The sequence below is a fragment of the Rhineura floridana genome, chromosome 11, assembly GCF_030035675.1.
Source record: "Rhineura floridana isolate rRhiFlo1 chromosome 11, rRhiFlo1.hap2, whole genome shotgun sequence".
Taxonomy (NCBI): domain Eukaryota; kingdom Metazoa; phylum Chordata; class Lepidosauria; order Squamata; family Rhineuridae; genus Rhineura; species Rhineura floridana.
In genome coordinates this window covers 49,463,693-49,484,181 of record NC_084490.1, presented here as the reverse complement: position 1 = coordinate 49,484,181, position 20,489 = coordinate 49,463,693, and the positions used below count along the sequence as shown (strand labels likewise).

The following is a 20,489-nucleotide window of genomic DNA, read 5'->3' as shown; positions in this document are numbered from 1 at the left end:
TTCCTTCTCTTTCTTCTCTTACTGCCCCGCTTTTGAAATGTAGATTGTAAGCTTCTCAGTGCAAGAACCTCTCAGTACATTGTAAACTGCCTTGCACAAATAGTGCAACATTTAATAAAATATCACTAACAAACAAACAAACAAAGACTGCAAGATCTGGCTTATTACTTCTATTGTGGCATGGATGAGAACTGATGAACTTCTAAATTGCCTATAAAATATTTTTATTCCCACCTGCTAGCAACTGAAACCCCCAGCTTGCCATTCCCCATCTACCCTTGGGCTGTTGAGCTAGGAATGTGAGATATTTTATTATAATCTTCAGCCCCTGTAAGTTGCTCAGTTACAGGGTGGCCTATAAACTTTATGTATTTATAAATAAATAAGTAAAATTCTTGGCATCTAAACAGTATGTTATTGTATTCAAAAAGTGCTTTATGTACATTTTCAGTTATTAAAACAAATATCACAAATTATTTTCCTCTCTAGAAAAGAAAAGCTCTGAATTAAGAAGTACTAGCAACTTTTTTATTTTACTAACGAAGAGCAAAATCGCGGGGTTATTATTATTATTATTAATAACACTAACTAAGCAAGCAAAAATGAAAGAGACAAAGGACTGACAGTTGTCACCATCCCTCCTTGCTTGCATCTGCGGCTCATCTCCTCATTACTACCTTCCTGATGGTGAGCTGGAAGAAGCAGCACGCCTCTTTCATACGATTGTAAGGACTGCGATCCGAGCTCCTCTTACCTGGGAGAAAGCCCCACTGAATCCAATCCAAGACTTACTTCTGGGAGGCCATGGCTAGGATGGCACTGTAAACTGGGGGAGGGGAACCACCCTAACAGTGGGTGGGAGAAGGAAACTTGGGGGGGGGCTGGTATGGAATAAATATTATTCTTCCCCAAACCTTTCCTAAGTCACATCCAGACCGGGCCCCGCAAACTCACCAGCTCTAATACGGGCCTCAAGCCTCGCTTCTTTGTTTCTAACAAGAGAGAAACGATGGAGTCAGGGATGTACAGGAAAGCAAAGGAGAGGCAGCAGTTTCCGTTTCTGCTTCCGCACTTTCCACACAAACATTCCTCTCACACACGCGCGCACCCATCCAACATCCCCTATCCAATTAAAACAAAAGTATCCCATTTGAAGGAGAGATTTCAATGTCAGCTTCTCCACACCTTTCTCTGTACGTAAAAAAGGCTGCCAGCGGATTGTTGCGAAACTGTGAATCTGTGTTAAAATTACATTTACCACTGCTGTAGGTTTGAAGAGTGGCCGGGGAGAACGAGTTGCGTATACGTCACGTGAGGGCGTGATGACACAACGCAAAGAGCGCCAAAGACCATAGACTTGATATTTAGATTGTGATAGAACGTTCCTCCGGTTCTTGTATGCGGGTTTTTTTCTCGAGGCGGCGGTGAGAGTTGCTGATCGCCGATAGAAATCAAAGAATTGGGCAATAGTGTGGGTACTCAAAAGCAAAAGATAATAGGAAAGACAGGAGTCACATCTCTTTCTAACTGTGCTCTTATTTCGTGTTAAAGAAAAAGTATAACGCTTAAAAGGTTACGGGCTCTGACCATGCAAATCTATTGAACATAAGCCTTTTGCAGGCGATTCAGACTGGATTTGGGAGGGGGCGTAAGGCAGCAGAGTGGCCTTTTCAGAAACGGGCGTGGTATTTCGCTGCAAACTCAAACCACCCTCAATCCACGTTTGACCTGCAATATTAACAATTTACTACATTGCAAGGCTGTAGTAAGCCAATTTGTCCCGTCACAGCACCATCCCCGGCGAATGGGGATAATTAAATATATTGATAGGATTTTTAAATATTTAACTTTCCTCTTGGAAATAAGATCCGAGTTAAAGCTGAACTGCTATTTTTGCTGTTGCCTTTAGTTTCTGGATAGACACTACTGTCCAGTAACAGCTACAGTAAAATCCTGGACTTCTCCATTAATATTTATGACTCCACCTTTGGAACATGAAAATATGGCTTCCATTCACTTTTATTATTACTGCATCATGTAAGGCTGTCACTGAAGACAGGTTCTTATAGAGCCAAGTCCTAAAAAAGTCCTGTCTCAACTATTGAGGGAAAATCCAGTAAAGTGTAGCAGGACTACTGACACAATTCTCATTACTAGTTCAGATTTCCCTTTTAAAAAGGCAAAAGCAAAGCAAGCAAACAGTGCCACACATTTGCTTATTTCAAGAATTTGTAGATAAAGAGACTTGCTTCCTACAAGTGAGAGACAGCCTTACTTTGTAGTCTTCTTGCCTTTGTGCTGGTTAGTTTAATAATCCCTATAGAAAACATAGTCAAGTTTTCAGTATAATAGTGCTGTAGTGCAGAGATACTGAGAGGCTGCCACATGGTATGGCCTGGAAGCAAGGGCCTAAACTGTATTTGTGTCTCCTTCCCTCTCCAAATCCCCACAGGGTGATATGACATGGTTAATGTGGTTGAAGAGGTCAGTGCTCATTTTCCCCTAGTTTTAAAAATAATTCCAGCTGCTAACAGGGCCTCAGCAACAGCTGTCCTGTCTCCCCAAGCAAGGCAAAAGATCCCAACACTTGAGTGTTCCTGGGTCCTAAGCAGTTTCATGGAATATAAACCCATGGCACTTCCCAGTACATTCTGAGCCTCTTGGGAGAGTCACTGCATTCATAAAACAGGATCTGATGGGCCAAACTAGACAATAGGGTTTGCATGTGTGCCCTTAAGTGCCCACAAAGTGTTTTTACAGGGAAAAAAAGAGAGATTTGGATCTGCATTTTGTGTCTGCATGCACATAGGGTGTTGTAACCACAGTCCTAATCTGGATTGGGGCCCCTGCACCTGCAGTTTGTCTTGGGAAAAAGCTTCCCATTTGCCTCACTGGGAGTGCCCCCTCTGCAAGACTGGAGGAAAATTAGTTTCTACTATCTGAAGACAAGGCTTTTTCTGAGAGTTACCTTCTCTCCAACTAACTAATGTTAACTAACTAATGCTGGTATACTACCTATATTTAATCTACAGCTTTATTAATGACAGGTGTGAAGTTGCCAGTCAACAGTTACTACCTGGACAATAGACTGGAGCATGCACACAAATCACAGACTTCAACAGTAAGGTGAGATAGATTTTATTTATTTATTTATTTATATCCCGCCCTTCCAGCAGGAGCCCAATTAAATTATTTCTAAACATGCATCTTGACATATGAATTACCATGTGATAATTTTCCTGCAAATCTGCCTTCTCTTTTGCCCCTTTTTTGATGATGCATTTCCTCTTTTTTAGCAATGTATGAGCAGCCACTTTTAAGTTTCCTCTGAAGTGCCTTAATGTTGTTACAGAGCACAGGCTATGCACCAACAGAATCAAAGTCCTGGGCTTCAATCTGCAGGATGGCAGCTAATGGTGCAAGAAGGTTACTGACACAGATCTTGAACCGTTAAGGTTTTGTTTTTGTTGTGAGATCTTTAGATCTCACCAGCTTTTCTTGAACTCTTGTTGGGACCAGGACTAGGCCTTTGTAGGCCTCCAACTTCCTTTTTTTAAATTTATTTAAAAGCCAAATTCCCTGCTGGCCACCCAGTGTAATTACCTCAAGCCACAGAAGCCTTGACCATGGAGAGGTCCTGAATTGGCTTGTCTAACAGCTTTCACAGATGTGTTGCTGAGCTGCAGTGTCTAATCCCGCGACACATTAATGAGGAAAATCGTATGGTCTGACTGTTACCCAATGTCTTCATGCATATGCAGGTAGATAATAAATTAAAATTCTATCCTAAAGATGGAATCATATTGGGGATCAGCAACTGGATGTCCCCAGGCCAAATCTACATCCCCCCGAGGTACTGCCTGGTCCCAGTTGCCAAAGTGACATCTGTAGCAACAGAATGTGTGGAAAAATCAGTTTAGATATATCAGTTGCTGGTGGGGTTGCCATATTCCATTTCTACAAATCTGGACAGGCTAATTGGGATAATATGCAAATATTTGCTAATTATGCAAATTAAGCATATTAATGGTTTTATTGTCCAGTTGTTTTGTTTTTGTGCCTAATAATTACCACCAAAAACGGGGGGAGGATGTGAGGAAACTTTTTTAAAAATCTTACATTTTCAGCCTTAAATGCCTAGACTCTAGCTTCCAACACTGGAAATGAATATTTATTTATTAAGAGGATTTATATCCTGCTCTTCCAGTGTTAAAAACAGAGCTCAGGGCAGCTTACAAACATAATAAAAACAATAAAAATACACAGTCAATATAAAAAAATAGTAAAGCACAAAATAGCAATAAACATAAAACAAGTCAATTCAGCAGTATAAAAAGCCAGCATAAAACAAAGCCAGCAAAGGATCAATTAAAAGCAATTTTGTTACCGAGAGGTTGTCTGTACCAACAATGAGGAAATGTGGAATGAACATACCACTACGTATAACACAGATAAAAATAAAGATTTCAGTATTATCAGTACAGTCAGTCATCTAGAATCATAGAATAGTAGAGTTGGAAGGGGCTTATAAGGCTATCAAGTCCAACCCCCTGCCCAGTGCAGGAATCCAAATCAAAGCATTCCCGACAGATGGCTGTCCAGCTGCCTCTTGAATGCCTCCAGTGTCGGAGAGCCTACTACCTCTCTAGGTAATTAGTTCCATTGTTGTCTGGCTCTAACAGTTAGGAAGTTTTTCCTGATGTTCAGTCGAAATCTGGCTTCCTGCAACTTGAGCCCACTATTCTGTGTCCTGCACTCTGGGACGATCAAGAAGAGAAGCCGGCCCTCCTCTGTGTGACAACCTTTCATGTACTTGAAGAGTGCTATCATATCTCCCCTCAGTCTTCTCTTCTCTGGGCTAAACATGCCCAGTTATTTCAGTCTCTTCTCATAGGGCTTTGTTTCCAGTCCACTGATCATCCTTGTTGCCCTCCTCTGAACCTGTTCCAGTTTGTCTGCATCCTTCTTGAAGTGTGGAGACCAGAACTGGATGCAGTACTCAAGATGAGGCCTAACCAGTGCTGAATAGAGGGGAACTAATACTTCACGTGATTTGGAAACTATACTTTTGTTAATGCAGCCTAATACAGCATTTGCCTTTTTTGCAGCCACATTGCACTGTTGGTTCATATTCAGCTTGTGATCAGCAACAATTCCAAGATCCTTCTCACATGTTATATCTAAAGAGAGTAGTGTCTGAGCATATGAGAAGTGTCTTTAGTACACTGATTCTCACATACCAGATCAGGGAGAGGGGAAACACAGCCTTCTATGATAAACAGAGCAATCCATGTTATGGGAATCTGTTGGGAGGGGGGACATCGGAGGAAGAGCTGTTGGGAAGTTCCATGGCATCCACTTGCCTTTTGAGAGCTGCCGGACTGGCTGAACGCTGGCTCAGTCAGGAGCTGTGCACGGGGACCAGGAGGTAAAAGCCAGCTCTGATGAATACTCGTACTGGGGAGTAAGCTCCTCAGTGACCACCATTGTACCTATGTCGACCTTTTGCTGGCATAAATTTTGGCCAGATTGGGACCTGTGGGAGCGCTCTGGATTTGGATATAGTAGAAGTCTTTTCCCGTCGGCTCCACCTCTGCAACATCCCTGGGACGCCGTGTTTTGGGCCTTCCACCAGCTACCGCTGGTTCTCTGTCTGCCAGGCTGAGCTGAGCCAGTGGATCCCTGACAGAGCCAGCAGGGTCCCAGCACCGCTGCAGCTCAGCTGGGGTGAGGGGCTTCTGCCAGTAGAGTGCAGCAGTGCCAGGAGCCTGCGGGCTCAGCTGGGGGTCCACCACATACAACTCCCTCCAGCCCGGTGCAATACAAGTTGGATTGTGCCCAAAGGTTGGAACTTGATGGAGACTTGAGTGCGGCTACCTCTTTTTTTAAAAAATAGAATAAAATAATGCAGTGAATTCTAGAGACCTGACAAGATGTGCTAACATTAAACGGGGAAAGCCATTCCTATTTGTCTTAATGGGGGAGAAGGTTATACCCATATATAGTCTCTCTTCTCTTTCTCTCTGTACGTATGTATGTATAAACACACACACACATCCATCCCTGGGGAGGAAATGAAGTAGGGTGATCTTTGCGGGGTAGATGCCTGCCAGTCATTTTGAAGAAGGATGATTCTTCGGGTCCCATCTCTCACAAGGGAACCCCTCTGTTCTGGTCAATGTGCATAGTGGCAAGAAGCCTCCCACGCTAGGTGCTCTGGGCTGTGACTGGCTGGAGGGCTGCTTGAGCTTTCTAAAAGGAAACCATTTATAAAAAAAAGGGTAGAGATAGCACTGGAGTTCTCAGATCATCTCAGCATGAGATCCGCAGATTCTAAGAGTACAAGTAGACTCATGATCCAAACTAGGTTGAGCCACCCTGATAGAATCAAGTGAGTCTGGTTTGGAATCCAAGTTCTGCAGATTTTTCCTCCTTTCCTCCTTTCTGCACACACAAAACAAGCATATCAAGGAGAAGGCTCACCACTACTACTTTAAAACTATAAATTGTTTGTAGTTCTAATAAGCAATTTGCTTAAGCTCCATCTGTGAAATTTTGTGGCATATCATATAAGAAAAAGGGAGTGGGAATTGCAAAGCATAGAGCACTTTCAGGGAGCAAGCCTACCTACTTGGGGGAGAAGGGATGGGCGCAGTGATCTGGGGCAAGCAGGGCAGGAAGTGGTGGGGTTGGTAGTTTATTCTCTTTTGTTTTGTTTGTTTTTTTGCCCTTCCAATGGGAGGGAATTAACTTGCACCACTTCTAAGGAGCTTTTTGGAGGAGTGCCAGGGGAACAAGTAGCCACAGTGTCCTGCAGATCCACAACCTTGTGAGCCGCCTGGAGGGCCTTTTCGCCAAAAGGCGGCATAGAAATAGAATGAATAAATAAAAAATATATTCTTTAGCTTTTTCTTAATTGCTGAACAGAGGCTCTGCTGGGCAACAAGGTGAGTGAATGCAACTTTATTTGGGAGTAAACATCATTTAACAGGGTGGGGGCAGGACTGAAAAATGCAAATACTAATACAATCTTTTCTACAGAGAGGTTTGCTTATATAGCTTGTATTTGTTCAGGGCAGGGAGCATTTGGTGGATTCATACCCCTTTATTCCATCTTCCTTGATGGCAGGCAGACACTCCCATTGCATTCACCAGTTAAGACACATACCCTGAGACACGGAGGCAATTGAGATGAAGGCTGCTTCTCTTTGCTGACTCAACCAGAAAGTCTATGGATAAGGGGTGTTGATCAAGTGAGCATGTGCTGTTTGCTAAACTGCTAGATTCTGCATATGCAGCAGGCTGGCAGTCTAAAATTCTTGATTTTCCCAGGACAGCTGTGGTGTCCCTCGGCTAAGAACAGGGGAAGGCGGGAATAGGCTGATTTCTCACAAAAATGGGCAGAAAACTACCTTGTGTCTCTGGATCCTCAAGGGCTAGAGACTTGTTTTTTGTTTAAAAGAAAGCTGGGAATCCGGGCCACCTAATGGGTAAAGCAGGCACTGGGTAGTATGGCTAGAATCTACGTAAAACCCAGCTAACTGGGTAATATGGCAACCCTAGTTGCTGGGGAAGAGTGCTGTTGTGTTCATGACCTTCTTGCAGGCTTCCCATAGGGATTTGGTTGGCTACCATGAGAACAGGATGCTGGGGGGGAAGGGCTGTACTCAGTGGTAGAGCATCTGCTTTTGCATGCAGAAGGTCCCAGCTTCAATCCCTGGCATCTCCGCTGCCAGGCAATGTAGACAATATTAAGTTACATGAACCAATGGTCTGATTCTGTATAAGGCAGCTTTCTATGTTCCTAAGTGACTAGATGGGCCTTTGGTCTGATCCAGCAGGACTCTTCTTGTGTTCTTAGGTACTACGGTGGTGGGTGAGGGGATAAGGGCTGGTGTACCAGCATCTCCATACCCTCCCTCTAAAGCAGGGGTAGGAACCTGTGGCCCTCCAGATATTGCTGGACTCCAACTCCCATAAGCTCCTGCCAGCATGGTGAAAGATCAGGGATGATGGTAATTGTATTTCATCCAGAGCAGTCAGGTTTCCAATCTATGCTGTAACAGCGATGGCCCTCCAAGATAACTACAGTAATTGTTAACCAGGCTTGTTTTCCATGACATAGTTTGTTGTCGAGTGCGTGAATAGGTCAAACGTGGATTGAATCCAAGAACCGTTTAAAACAGGAATAAGACAGGCCAGGCAAGTTTCTTGTAAGAGTCTTTACTAGGCAAAGACATTAGACACATCTCTCTCCATTGACATTTCTTCCCCCACTCTGAGTTCCTGCCAGTTCCCACCTTATCACACTCTCAGTCAGCCACTGACCTTGATTGTCTGGAACTCTGTTCTCACAGCTTAACCCTTCTGCTTCAGGTTTCTCTCTCTTTGCTAAAAACCTTGTCTGTGAGTCTCACAGCCTGCGTCACTGACCAACATAGTTCTCACTAAGGTGGTAAATCATGGTTATTTTACTTTGGATTGTGGGCAGGGGTTTATGGAATTGTTCCGGCAAGCAAATAAATACCTGTTCACAAAAAACCAGATGCCAGTAAGGACCTTCTTCCGGGCAGTCCAGTTTTCAAGATCCTGTGTTATCTGTTGCTAATATACTAATTTAATCTGCAAATGTTTTTGCTTTAAAATACTGTTATAGGATTGTGGGGGTGGGTTTGGATGATATCTCTGAGATCCATTCCAGCGTATAATTGTGTGCCTATAAGAGATACAATCTGCAAATGGAGAGACCTGCTAGACAGGGCAAACCAGTTTTCTTCGCAATAGTTTAACTAAGTCAGCCTGTGAGTTAATGGGCTTTTTGAGTGGTCAATCTCTGCATATCTGAAGGAATCCTCTTGCTATTGGAACTCTTTTCAGGGGAGAGGCCCTCCTCCTCCTCCCATCCTGGAGCCAGGGACAGGCTTGTGTCTTTTAGTCTGGTCTTGAGGGTAAAGCTGGAAAGAACGCAGAGAGGCCTGTTCTCTGTGTCCGAAGAAACCCCAAAGCTGTGGGCCTTGGAGAGCAAGATCTGATGGACTGTTAATGTTGCGAATCCCTCCATCTTAACCTCAGGTTATGCATATGTGTAAATAAACCATATATCATAAAGACACCACAGTCTCCAGTGGCCTTCCTTCCAAGGAAGCCAAACCCTGGGTAAGCGCTAGCATCCCTGGAAGTCTCGCACCACTCAGAGACTGGGATGGTGCGCAACAATACTGTTGTTCACCTCTGACTCTTAAAAATTAGAAGGGTTAAGCTTTAAACAAATAAATAAGCTTTGATGAAATGCAAAGTTAGAGGACATTTCCTAGACTTTATATCTTTTAATAAATATATGGTGAAGAAGTGTCAAGTAGTCCTGAAAGAGTTTTTCTCCCAACCTTCAACACATCCGCTGTGTATTGTACTTGAAATGTAGTGCTGAATACTTTGAAGTCAGATTAATAGTTTAAGCCTATTATGCAATGAAGATGTGACATTTCCCTGGGGGTTTTGTATTGTGTAAATTTATATGAAAACAGTCAATGGTCTTTGGGCATTTCTGAACAAAGAAAGGAAAAATAGGGAAGTTAAACTTGAGATTTGTACACCTAAACAAAATATTTAATTTTAATAAGGGATTGGGGCAGTAATTTTCCTTGAACGTTAGCTTTTTGTTTTTGTTTTGCTAAGCCTGTTGTGCACAGTTCAGTGAACAGCAACGTGTTTGCTTTAATTTGTTTTTTCATTGTCCATTTTGTAGTTTTATTATTAGATGTGCTACTTTCTGTTTAGGTGCAAGATTGTTATCCTATGAGATAAAAAAAAGATAGTATTTGGTGGATAGAGTTAACTTATTGCATCTGTGTAGGTTTGTACGGTTTGTGTAGCTTTTGGAGTTGTGTGTGTAATATGTTTGAGCAATAACTGATATGCACTGTCTTATGCGCTTATTTGCTGGACAAGGCTAGGTCGGCCTTGGCAGAGCCAAAAATGGGAACTGAAGGACCACATTTTTAAATGGGTGAGACCCATGTTTTGCTGCCCTTAATTATGGGCTTCACGGCCTTTATGACTCAGGGCCTGAATGGACTCAAGGATTGCCTTTGCCCTGAGGCACTTTGAACATTCATCCTACACATTAATCCCTTACAGTTGAACTCCCAGAGTGCTCTGCTAGAGATGCAAGGATTACATATTTGAATTAAAAAATCCATTACCATACTGAGGTGTTTGGATTTTTTTGTAATTGAAGACCTTTCTCTTCCAACAAGTCTTTTCGGAGAGATCTGTATCTGTGTTGGAATTGTTTTTTATGTTTTAAAGTTATTTTCCAAAGGTGTTTTTTTAAAATGTGTTTTAAAGTCTTGTTTTCAAGATGCTTTAAAATGCTTTTAGTGTTTTTGTTTGTTTTATTTTGGAAGGGCGGGATATAAATAACTAAATAACTGAATAAATAAAATAATTCACCAATACAGCTCCATAATTCTAATTGATCAATAGTTTTTCGTAATATTTGAATAAATAACTTTTTAAACAAGTTAACATATAAACAAGTTCAGTTTCTCAAAGTTTGAGAAATTACTTGGCTAAGGGACTGTTTCCTACCTCCCTGTTCTTTTACACCTGTGGATTTGCAACTGGGTGGCCAGGCCAGATCTTGCATGGAACCTATTTTTCTAGACCTATATCTAGAATCAAGGAGAGATTGTATTATTCCAGCCTTGGCACAATTACACTGCCTAATTCAAAGTGCTGGTTTGCACCTTGGGTATTCCTAAATGGCATACCTTTGTGAGCGCCTTTCTCTTATATGTGTCTCCTTGTTCTTTAAGATAATTTGGAGAAGCCTTTCACTGAGTCCATGTTCCACCAATTACTACAGGTAGATCATCTGAAAAAGCACAGCACAGGGCCTTTGCTATAATGGAACCCCACTCTGTTGAACTCTGACTCCGAGATCGGTCTTGCCCCCTCATTATGTGGTTTCTGCTGACATGTGGCACTCTTCTTATTTGGAAAGGGTTTGCCGAGTTCTGCTGTTGGTTCAAGTCTACTTTTACTGCTGTGTTTAGTTTTTAGTTGTTTTATTATAAATAGTTTTGAGTGTTGAATTGCTGGAAAGGTGACATATTTAAGAAATAAACTCAGTTTGGCTTGGGGGTCTCCAGTCGTTGACCCTCATATGTGAATAGTAACCTAGCAGCACTGTCAATGATGCGTTGAGAAGATCCACAGGACACCAGATATTTGCCAAGCTAAGTTTTATTATCTGAATTGCAGTAGTATAATTTACTTTGGTAAATTCATGTCCCCATTTTTTAATGCTCAAAAGTTGTTTTAAGTCTCCTTTCTAAAATTCAAATAGTGTAAAAAGTACAAATTAAGTCCAAACAAAAAGAAAAAAGGGAAATGCTGCACAGGGTAATTAATAAATCAGTTTTACATTCAGAATGCCAAGTAATCAAGTGTTAATAATGCTAGATCACAGTTTATTAAGATTTAACACTAACAGTTAGCTAGCATACTATTTTAAGTTAGAACAAGAACCTGCAATAGAAATGCTTGCTTTATATGCTGTTAAAAGTTGGAAGTTAACTAAATGCAGCATGGTATTTGCTTGTCTTTTTTTTCTTATGCATGCCATACGTAATAAGGTAACTGTTGACACTCCAGTAAAATTGTTACATGCTACTGAGGACCCACATAAAGAACACACTGAACGTGATCCTCCAATATATGACAGTCTGCAGTTCCCTCTAATTGTTAAAAACAAACACAACTAATTTTATCATGAAGTCATAGTTTGTATTTATTTAAGCACCTCTTTTCAAGATTATAGCCTTTTAAATACAAGAATTTGGAATCCGCAGTAAGGGAAAATGTGCAGTCTTATCTAAAATTCTTGGATGTTGTTTTGAGTTTCCAAGGAGTTAATAATACACATGATGTACCTGTGCTTTGACAGAAAAACTCTATGAATCTCTGGGATGTTTGTCACAAATACAGGAGATTATGAGTTTGTATCATGCTTCTTCCTTCACCTTTTTCAAGAAAAGCCATGCTGTCCTAGATAAGTGAATAAAGATTTTCCTTCCTTGTATAAAGCAAATAGCACAAAAAGGGGACTATGGCCAAGACCCAAAGAGCTGTTTTAGGGTGATCAAAGGCCAATGTGCACCTAAGAGGATTTTTGTTCTTTGAACAGCAGTCCTCCATATATCACTAGCAGCTTTTGAAACTGTTCAGTTTCAAAAGTAGGATTTATCATTTAGTTTGAGGAAATATTGTCCAAGAAACACATGTCCAAAGCCTCCTTATTTATTATTATTTGTTTCATTTTTATTTGTTTCATTTTTAAACCGCCCATAGCGAATAGCTCTCTGGGCAGTGTACAAAAAGATTAAAATACAAAATATCATGATAAAATCAGCCAAACAATAATAAACACAACAAGGAACGACAGAAATATAAAAATTAAACGCATTAAAATGCCTGGGAGCATAGCCAGGTCTTAACCTGGCGCCGAAAAGATAGAAGCGTAGGCGCCAGGGGTATTTCTTTGGGGAGGCTATTCCACAATTCGGGGGCCACTACAGAAAAGGCCCTAGATCGAGTAACTGTCCTCCGGGCTTCCTGATGTGTTGGTACCCAGAGGAGGGCCTTAGCTGCTGAGTGAAGTGACCGGGTAGGTTCATAGTGGGAGAGGCGTTCCACAAGATATTGCGGTCCCACGCCGTGTAAGGCTTTATAGGTCATAACCAACACCTTGAATCTGGCTCAGAAACAGATAGGTAGCCAGTGCAAATGGGCCAGAACAGGTGTTATATGTGCTGACCGGCTGGTCCTCGTCAGCAGTCTGGCTGCTGCATTTTGCACTAGCTGAAGTTTCCGAACTGTCTTCAAGGGCAGCCCTACGTAGCTGTGCTGTTCTTTGGATCCTGGCCTACAGATAACTATGATCTCACATTCTGGACCAAAGGTTCAGGTATTCTGTTCTGCCATTCTGTTTATTGAATCAAAATAATGTGTAACGTAAATTGACCGATGAGGAGAAAACAACTGATTTCTCTTTTCTAGCATGACCAATAGTAAGGGATGATGAAAGGCATACTTCAGCACCGTCTGGAGAGCCTTACATTCCCCACCCTAGTTTATATGGACTAAGGATACTTTCACAAGTGAGGCAATACTAAGAATGTCACTTACGGTGCAATCCTATACATGTGTACTCAGAAGTAAACTCCACTGAGTTTAATGAGACTTACTCTCACATGTGTGTGTGTGGGAGTGCAACCTTAGTCTGGAATGTGTCACTTCTGGAAGTTCATACAGTATAAAAGCTACTTTGATATATCCCACTAAAATCCTGGTCAGTTGTCCCATCCAGAGCCGAAAGAATGAGGCGGGTGCGTGTGTGCAAGTAAATCTTGTTTTATTAGAGTAATAGATACATCAAAAGCATTGCGCTTAATTGGAAAACCTACACTAACTCACTAAAGTCCCTAACTATACTTTAGACATGCTCTGCAACGTGTGAAGGAAGTTGACGCAACGACCCCCACTGAAAGCGGCTGGCTTATATAGGAAATGTCTTTGAACGTAATCTCTGACTCCTTCGTAATTCCTGTCTCTGCCCTGTCCGTTTCTCGCGGTGGTGGGAACGGGGGGGATAGGGGGCGCGCCTCCAACTGCTCATCGGAAGACACCTGCTCTCGAGCAACAGGCTGGAGGTCAGCGGGCGGTGCCACACTGGATTCCTCATGGGAACTGCTGGGGAAAGGAGGAGCTGGTTCTAACTCTGAAGCTTCCTCCCACTGGTCCTGTGCATCGACTGGGGGCAGCGCGCTCTGCTCCTCTGCAAGAGCGTTACTCATGGGAACTGGCTGAAAAGCAGGCTGTTCCCCTCCTCCACTATCCTGCTCAGACACAACAATCTCCAACTCTGCTCCTTCTGACTGCGGAGGTGCTTGAAACTCATGCCTCCCCCTTTCCTGTTCCTTCTGAGTTGACTGTCTCACAACATCATCCCCCCCTCCATGCTTTAACCCTTCCCACCCCTGAGGTCTGGGTTTCTCTGGATAAGCCTCGTGGAATTCTCTCACCAAAATCGGAGCGTGCACATTCTCCTCTGATTCCCAGGAACGTTCAGTTGGATCGTACCCCTTCCACTGAATCAGGTACTGAAGACGCCCTCGGCGTTTTCGTGAGTCCAAAATCTGTTCTACTTCGTATTCCTCCTCCCCCTCTACCAACAACGGCGGTGCGGGCTCCACCCGTGGGCGGTAAGGATCGGGGCCGGCATCCTTTGTCAACAATGCCCTGTGAAAGACTGGGTGCTTCTTAAATGTGGATGGCAATTTCAGTCTGTAGACCACGGGGTTAATCTGGGCCTCCACCTCAAAGGGTCCTACACGCCGATCCTGCAGTTTATGACAGGCATAGCTAGAAAATGTGTAGAGATCCAAACCTGATCTCCCACTCGTATGAGGTCTCCTTCCCTCTGATGCTGATCAGCTGCGCGTTTGTAATCCACCTTGGCCTGTTCTAATTGTTCTTGAAGTATCTGTTGCATCGCGTGCAATTCCTGCAAGTAATCCTCAGCGGCAGGGACTGAGAGACTGTCTTTTGGGGCAGGGAAGGCTCGGGGGTGGTATCCAAAATTGGCGAAGAAGGGAGTCTACTGTGTGTGCAAATGCACAGCATTATTGTAGGCAAATTCTGCTAAATGTAGGTAAGACATCCAGTTGTCCTGCTGATACCCCACAAAACAACGTAAATATTGTTGCAACACTGCATTAACCCTCTCGGACTGCCCGTCCGTTTGGGGATGATGGGCAGAGGACATTCTCAGCTTACTTTGCAGTAACTTCCACAACGCTTGCCAGAAACGTGAGGTGAATTGTGTGCCCCGATCCAAAACTAGGCTGTCTGGCAGAACGTGCAGCCGATACACATGTTGCACGTACAATTTGGCCGTGTCTTGAGCACTTGGGAGCCCCACGCACGGAATGAAGTGTGCCATTTTTGAAAAGGCATCAACGACCACCAACACTGTGGTTTTCCCCTGCGAGGGTGGAAGGTCTGTTATAAAATCCATAGTAATCATTCACCAAGGTCCCCTGGGAGAAGGGAGGGGTTCCAGTAGCCCTGGCGGCTTCCCCGTGGCATGTTTCGCCCTCATGCAAGTGGGGCAAGAGCGAACGTAATGCTCCACGTCCTTCTTCACTTTGGGCCACCAGAAGTCCCGAGTGACAGCTTGAATGGTCTTAAAAACCCCAAAGTGGCCTGCCGTGGGGGCATCAAGGCACTGGCGTAATACCCTCACTCGCAGTTCTCTGGGGGGCACATAAACAGCTTCCTGATGGTGCAGTATGCCATCCTTCCATATAAGGTCTTTCTGTTCTGCCTGGGGTAACGCGCTCTCTCCGACCCGCTGCTCTTGCGCGAAAGGGTCCTGTTGCTGCGCTTCCCGCACTTCAGCCTCCCAAGAGTCTTGGCAGGCTTCTACTACTGCCTGTTCGGGAGGGATTATGTACTGTAAAGGTTTTGGGGTGGGGTTCCTCAGAAATTCTGGCTTCCTCGAAAGGGCATCAGCCCACTTATTCTGTGTTTGGGAGATGTAATGGATTTTGAAATGGAACCGCGCGAAGAACAGAGCCCAGCGCACTTGCCTCTGATTGAGTTTTCAGGCAGTATGAAGACTCTCCAGATTACGATGGTCCGTGCGCACCTCAATTTCGTACTGCGCTCCCTCCAGATGGTGTCTCCAGGCTTCAAAGGCATCTCTAATGGCTAACAGCTCCTTTTCCCACACAGTGTAGTTTTGTTCAGAGTCTGTTAACTTTCGGGAAAAGTAGGCACAAGGCATCAGTTCTCCCCCTTTTTGACTCGGTTGTAACAAAACCGCTCCGAGCGCTACGTCTGACGCATCAGATTCAACCACGAAAGGGAGCGCCGGGTCAGCATGCTGTAGTATGGGTTCGGTAGCAAACCGTCTCTTCAGGCTTTCAAAAGCCTCTTGTGCAGCTTCTGTCCATTGGAAAGGCCCTGAGCTCTTCAGGCAGTCTGTGAGCGGTGCAGTCTGATGGGAGTAGCTGGCTATGAAACAACGGTAGTAATTTGCAAAGCCCAAGAAGCATTGCAAGTCCTTCTTGGTCTTGGGGGGTTGCCATGTGAGCACACAATGAACTTTTTTGGGGTCCATTTCTATTCCTGCTGGAGAGATCCTATATCCCAGAAAGTCCAACGTTGTTAGGTCAAACCCACACTTTTCCAGCTTCGCGTAAAGACGGTGTTCTCGTAACCTCTGTAGCACTGCGCGCATGTGTGAGTCGTGTTCTTCAAGGGTATTCGAGTAAATCAAAATATCATCCAGATAAACTATCATGAAACGGTCCACAAAGTCCCGGAATATGTCATTCATGAAATTTTGGAAGACTCCTGGTGCTCCCGACAGCCCATAGGGCATTACAAAATACTCACACTGACTGTAACGGGTCTTAAAAGTGGCTTTCCATTCATGGCCCGCCTTAATCCTCACCAAGTTGTAAGCTCCTCTCAAGTCCAGTTTCGTGAAAATTTTGGCGGAGCGCAACCTCTCCAACATTTCTCTAATGAGCGGCAATGGGTAGCTATTAGGGATGGTGAGATGGTTTAAGGCTCGATAATCATTACAGGGACGGAGTTCCCCCCCCTTTTTCTTCACAAACAGCAGGGGTGCACCAGCTGGGGACTGTGAAGGGCGAATGAAGCCTTTCTTCAAATTAGCGTCCAGAAACTCTCTTAACGCTGCCAACTCTGGTTCAGATAGGGAGTAAATCCGCCCGGCGGGGATGCGTGCTCCAGGCACTAAATGGATGGCACAATCATAGGGCCGGTGTGGAGGGAGTTGCTCCGCTTCCTTTTTATCGAAGACGTCTTGAAAACTTTCATACTTGGCGGGTAAGGTTATCTCCCCTGAGGGTGAGGTCCCAGCAACACTTGTGGCTCCCCTTCAGGCTGGCAATGTTGATGGCAGTACTTGGAGGTGAAAACCACCTCAGCTTCATCCCAAAAGATTGTGGGGTTGTGCCTAACCAGCCAAGGCATACCCAGCACCACCGGAAAACGCGGCAAGGACGCCACATAGAACGACAGATCTTCTCGATGCCCAGGGACCTTCACCTCCACTGACTCAGTCACCCGAGTCACCCCCCCAGACTTCAGGGGCCGGCCATCTATAGTTTCTACTGCCAACGGCTGATCCAGTTCCCTTGTGGGAATATCATGGTGTAGTGCCAAATCTCGATCTATGAAACAGGAGGATGCTCCGCTGTCGATCATCGCCTTGGCAGAGAAACTCGCGCCTGAGGGTAGAGTGATGCAAATGGGCAACAGAAGGGCCCCTTGGGAGGGAAGGGGTCGTAACGGAGGCTCAGTGTTTGTAGCCCCCCCCAACTCTCTAGCCTCTACGAGAGCTGGGATTTGAAGTTTTCCGGCGGCTGGGGTTTTCCGGGTTTGGCTGCACAATTTCTGGCGAGGTGTCCCGACTTTCCGCAATAGAGACACAGTCCTTCCCTTCGGTGTCTTTCCCTCTCCTCCTCTGTCAATCGCGGTCTAGGCCCCCCAATCTGCATGGGCTCCTCTCCCATGACAGTAGGGATGCTAGGAGTGGGCACGGGGTGCACGCGAGGCAGCGGAGCAGCAACCTGACTTTGAGATGGCTCCATTCTTCGCTCCAACTTTCTTCCTTCTAAGCGGCTGTCTATCTGCAAACTCAGTTGAATCAAACCCCTCAGTGAGTCGGGGGGGGTGGCACGCGCCAGTTCATCCAACACTTCGGAACTCAGTCCATTTCTGTAGAAGTACATCAAGGCTGGGTTATTGTACTCCGTCTCCTGAGACAAAACTTGAAAAGCATTCGTGTAGTGTCCTACAGACCCTTTCCCTTGTCTCAGGGTTCCTAACTGGCGAGCCACTGTCTCCTTCCTCTGAGGGTCTCGGAACATGTCCCCCATCGCATTCTTGAAGGCGTCAAACTGGCGCAATATCTGGTCGTTGCGAATCAAATACGGGGTGGCCCATTTTGCCGCTTCCCCTTCCAATAAACTGATGATGAACGCCACCTTTGCATCATCCGTTGGAAACTCAGCACTGCGCACTTGAATATACAACTCACATTGGGCTAGGAACATGGCAAACTGTTCACTCTGGGCCCCGTATCGCACGGGGAGCCCCACTGGAGATTTCACAGGGGCTGCCACCCCAGGAGGCGCAGCCTGGACTTGAGCAACCAAGGCACGGAGATTCTGGTTATCCACCTGTAAGGCTTGTGTTGCGGTTCTGAGGTTTTGGTTCTCGGCTTGTAGGGCTTGTGTAGTCACTCGGAGGTTCTGGATCTCGGCATACAAGGCTTCCATGGTGATAGGTACTCCCCCTCTTGCTCCGTTCTGGTCCATGTCATCTGCCATGGGAACAGCTTTGAGTAGGGATGGCGGTTGCATCAATCTGTCCCGCCCAGAGCCGAAAGAATGAGGCGGGTGCGTGTGTGCGAGTAAATCTCGTTTTATTAGAGTAATAGATACATCAAAAGCATTACGCTTCATAGGAAAACGTACACTAACTCACTAAAGTCCCTAACTATACTTTAGACATGCTCTGCAACGTGTGAAGGAAGTTGACGCAACGACCCCCCACTGAAAGCGGCTGGCTTATATAGGAAATGTCTTTGAACGTAATCTCTGACTCCTTCGTAATTCCTGTCTCTGCCCTGTCTGTTTCTCACGGCGGTGGGAACGGGGGGATAGGGGGCGCGCCTCCAACTGCTCATCGGAAGACACCTGCTCTCGAGCAACAGGCTGGAGGTCAGCGGGCGGTGCCACACTGGATTCCTCATGGGAACTGCTGGGGAAAGGAGGAGCTGGTTCTAACTCTGAAGCTTCCTCCCACTGGTCCTGTGCATCGACTGGGGGCGGCGCGCTCTGCTCCTCTGCAAGAGCGTTACTCATGGGAACTGGCTGAAAAGCAGGCTGTTCCCCTCCTCCACTATCCTGCTCAGACACAACAATCTCCAACTCTGCTCCTTCTGACTGCGGAGGTGCTTGAAACTCATGCCTCCCCCTTTCCTGTTCCTTCTGAGTTGACTGTCTCACAACATCAGTGCAGATTTTGAAGCCACTCAAGGACATATAGCTCTCTAATGGCTAGTGTAGCACAAATGTTTGTAGCCAAGAGTCTATTTTACCAAGCAATATATTTACACCATAAGTTTCATTATCTTTTTCACTTGTAACTTGGCGAACACAGTGTTTGTAGCTGAAATGGCATGATGGAGTACAAATGTCAGAGTTATAACTTCTTATTGGCATTATTATACGTGTAAGATTTTAGCACAATCGTGGCTTCAGCGTATAGCCCTTTTTCAGTCCCATTTGATTGACCACGGAATAGATATTTCTAGTTGTTATGATGACAGACCATATGGTATAGGCACAGATATCAGACATAGAGTAACCTGTTATACTTAAGATACCTTTAACCCTGTTATTGTAAAAACTACAATATTGCAGCTAAAACCCTGGATCTATTGACATCAAGAGTTTTGCCATAGGGTTCAAGGAAACCAGGATTTCAACCTATTCACACAACACAAAATACACAACATTAATGAGTTGACAGGAATTTGCAAAATCAATCAGGAAATAATTTTACCTCCAGTGAGCTTTTTAAGGAGAAGGAGAAAGGTAATAATAAATATATGAAATATAGTTCTTGTCTGGAAAAAACAAAAACACCACCTGCTATTTGAACCGTCCATTCCTTTCAAGGAAATCTTTTGCATGCTAAAACTCAAAGTCACAATGCAAGGCCAGCAAGAAATGTACTAAAATTCATTTTATATAACCCATGTAACAGATAGGTAACACAGATCTTTTTGAGGGCCATATTCTTATGTCCTGGGGGGATGGAGCAGACATCAAGAACCTAGACATTCTCATCAAAAGAAGAGCAAATTAGGGTAGCTCTCTGGTGGACTGGGGACTAAGGAAAAAAGTCTTAGTTGAGCCAATCAGAAGCAAGCCTCTTTGGCCAGTAGTAGGGACTGAGCAATGAGAGGCAGCAACCAGATGAAGTTTGGCCATTTTGCTACTGGTGAAGTGATCATTGCCTTGTTCCAACCTCACCTTGGCTTTACCTAGCCAGAATTCAAAAGTACCAGTGACACATGGCAAGATATGTCTTAACATTGATCCTAAATGAAGTCTAGGAAATATTTCCATAGTTTATCTATTGGAAGAAATCCAGCTATGGTTGTACTTGAATAAGTGCAAAATTATCATCCAATCCTGACAGACGAAGGACAATGTGCATAAACTTCTCAGTGAGCATTAACTGCTTTCTACAAAGTAGTACAAGGAATTTTGTGGTGTTTCTTTGGAATTAGATGGGTTGAGGCCTGTCTGCTCCCTTGAAGCTTTTGTACGGATCTACCAGTTGCTAGAAGAGAAATACCAACTATATGATAT

At 44.4% G+C, this 20,489-nt stretch overlaps 1 long non-coding RNA gene across 3 annotated transcripts in view; it reads left to right on the top strand.

The window, feature by feature from the left end:
* Positions 1–924: 924 nt before the first annotated feature.
* The window catches only part of LOC133367220 (uncharacterized), a 30,479-nt gene continuing 10,914 nt past the window's right edge, over positions 925–20,489 (top strand). Inside the window, exons 1-2 of one of the 3 annotated variants that reach the window (XR_009758547.1) lie at positions 925–1,471; positions 3,048–3,126. This is a non-coding gene — a long non-coding RNA (uncharacterized LOC133367220). The remainder of the gene's footprint in view (positions 1,472–3,047; positions 3,127–20,489) is intronic. The other 2 variants (XR_009758546.1, XR_009758548.1) reach the window with 2 other exon arrangements.